Below are 2,816 nucleotides of genomic sequence, written 5' to 3'. Positions count from 1 at the left end.
GGCCATTGGAGGGTGAACCAACGGTAAAAGGAAGAGCTTTCTCTCTGTCTCTCTCTCTCACTGTCCACTCTGCCTGTCAAAAAAAAAAAAAAAAAAAAAAAAAAAAAAAAAAAAAAGATACAAGCAAAACTTCATTTTTTAACAAGGTAGGCAGCTCCACCAGTGTTAACATTTCCCAAACACTTCCAAGTCTCTCCAGCTCTGCTCCCTGCCCCCGTGGTTTGTCCCCAACAGTGGAACATCTTGTCACACCACTGATTGAAGCAAAACAGCACAACATGCTGCTGCTTCACCCAAAAGTGGTGCTTTTGGCTCTGCCCCTTCTGGACGGCTCGATGGGTCATTAGCAAAGGCCCACTGTGTGCTTTTAAAAGGGGGGGGGGGAATTTTTTTTTAAGGTTTATTTATTGGGGCTAGTGTTGTAGTACAGTAGGTTAAGCTGCCATTTGCAAAGCCAGCATCCCATATGGGCACCGGTTCAGGTCCTAGCTGCTCCACTTCTGATCTAATTCCCTGCTACTGAGCCTGGGATATCATCATAGGATGACCCAAGTGCTTGTGCCTCTGAACCCTCGTGGGAGACCCGGATAAAATTCCTGGCTCCTGGTTTCATTCTAGCCCAGCTCTGGCCTTTGAGGACATTTGGAGACTGGGCTAGAAAATGGAAGAACTCTCTCTGTCTGTCTGTGACTGCCTTTCAGATGAATAAATAAATCTTTTTTAAAAAAGATTCATTTGAGAAGCAGAGTCACAGAGAGAAAGAGAGACAGAGAGGTCTTCCGCCCGCTGGTTCAGTTCCAAAATGGCCGAAATGGCCAAAGCTGGACCAATCTGCAGCCAGGAGCCAGGAGCTTCCCCAGGTCTCTCATGTGGGTGCAGGGGCCCATGCACTTGAGAAATACTCCACTGCTTTCCCAGGCCACCAGCAGGGAGCTGGATTGGAAGTGGAGCAGCCAGGACTTGAACTGGCGCATATATAGGATGGCAGAGAGGGAGGCTTAACCTACTACACCACAGCACCAGCCCGTAAATAAATCTTTTAAAAAATATATCCAATGGATATAAAATCTAAGGTTGTCTGCCTGCCTGCCTTCCTTTCTTCCTTCCTTCCTTTCCTTCTTTCAGGTTTATTTCATTTATTTGAAAGGTAAAGTGACAGAGAAAGGGAAGAAGAGATCTTCCACCTTCTTATGAATTCCTAAAGTGGCTACAATGGCCCTAGTCTTGGCTAGGCCAAACTAGGAGCATGCAGCTCCATTTGGGTCTCCTGCATGTGTGGGCCATCATCTGCTGCTCTCCCACGTACATTAGCAGGGAGCTAGATTGGAAACAGAGCATCCAGGACTTGAACCAATTCCAATATGGGATACTGGGTATCCCAAGTGGTTTAATCTGCTGCACCACAATGTCTGCTCCTGTAACTTTATTTTTTTTTAATGACTGAGTTGCAATTAATCTCTGGTTAGTGAAAATTCGTAAATAAAATGGAATTTAGAGTTAATTTGTAGATTTAGTTGTCTTAGCTCTCTACCTGGAGTTTTGTATAATGAAGTATTGTTTTCTCTCTTTCTCACAACATCCCTGTGAATTGTGTATGGATCTGCAAATGGAGAAACAAAGGCAAAATATTAAGGTGCTCCATGATCGATTAATATGTTTGGAGTCGTTTTTAACAAAATTGGACTCTCTCCTCTCTCTCTCTCTGCCTCTGCCTCTCTGTGACTCTACCTTTCAGATAAATAAATAAATTTTAAAAACACAAAATTATATATATGCACATATACTCACCTTTTCTGAACAATGTCACAATAAATAAAATTGTTAAGAAAAAAATTGGAGTCAGGTACAAATTTTTTGAGATGACAACAGAGTTTAGATTCATGAAATTTAAGAGCAGGAAAGGATTTTATTCTAAACCCTTGATGGCACATAAGAAAAAACTGAGGTTTAGAAAACCCAAGTAATTTTCCCTGGGTCACACAGCTAACAAATGGTAAAGTTGACACTGAAGTCCAAATCTCCTGATGCCAGCCTATTGGAGTGTTCCCAATTTCTGCTTTTTCTTTCCCTTTAGTTTTCTTCTCTTTTAATGTGGTCTGCATATTAGATCAGCCATAAACACACAATTATATGAAACACTAAACTGGGAATTCTTCCGGGTCTTGCAAATAGTACAGAACTGGATTATTTAATATGGATCAAATGTTTTTCTGTCCTAGACAAGGTTTACAAAAGGATTTAAGAATATCTCGTATTCATTTTTTTAAGCCATAAAGCTGCCATTACCAGATTTTGAGCCAATATTTCTAATAGGTTGTAAGTGAGCTTCCTTTGATTTACACATTTTGCATTCTATTCATGTCCCAGCCTTACATGCCATGAACAAATTCTTAACCTGCAATGAATCTGGATTTATTTGAATATGCAAATGCACAGAATGAGCAGATTTAGAATGATCTAAGATTGCCAAGCCGCGCACAGCATCTGGTTTTCTATTCATTGTAAGCTTAGCTGCTTTGTGTGTTTCTAAGACACCAGTCAGTGCCCTGCAGCCTTGGCTTCTCCCAACACTGGGCTCTGATCAATATCCAACACTAAATTTTCTTTTCATAGCTCTCCAAAATACAGTTGCAGTACCAGGCCATGTCAAGAATTTTGTAGATCATTTGCTCTATATGTTTTTAAGGGAGCTGTCAAAGAAAACAAATATTTGATGATATTTATTAAAGCACAAGGCAGACTTTATTCAGGACCATTGTGGTAGATTTGGGAACTACCACAATGGGATTTTTTTTTTCATTTTCAATTATCTTTAT

General features: G+C 40.6%; 1 non-coding gene across 1 annotated transcript; it reads right to left on the bottom strand.

Moving 5' to 3' along the window:
- Positions 1 to 241: 241 nt before the first annotated feature.
- Positions 242 to 377, bottom strand: LOC127487052 (small nucleolar RNA SNORA21). Its single transcript, XR_007913574.2, has one exon. It is a non-coding gene; the product is annotated as a small nucleolar RNA SNORA21 (small nucleolar RNA).
- Between the last annotated feature and the right edge of the window lie 2,439 nt (positions 378 to 2,816).

The sequence above is a fragment of the Oryctolagus cuniculus genome, chromosome 1 (genome assembly GCF_964237555.1).
Source record: "Oryctolagus cuniculus chromosome 1, mOryCun1.1, whole genome shotgun sequence".
Lineage (NCBI taxonomy): Eukaryota > Metazoa > Chordata > Mammalia > Lagomorpha > Leporidae > Oryctolagus > Oryctolagus cuniculus.
The sequence above is the reverse complement of the archived record's forward strand: the minus strand, read 5'-3'. Positions and strand labels throughout refer to the sequence as shown.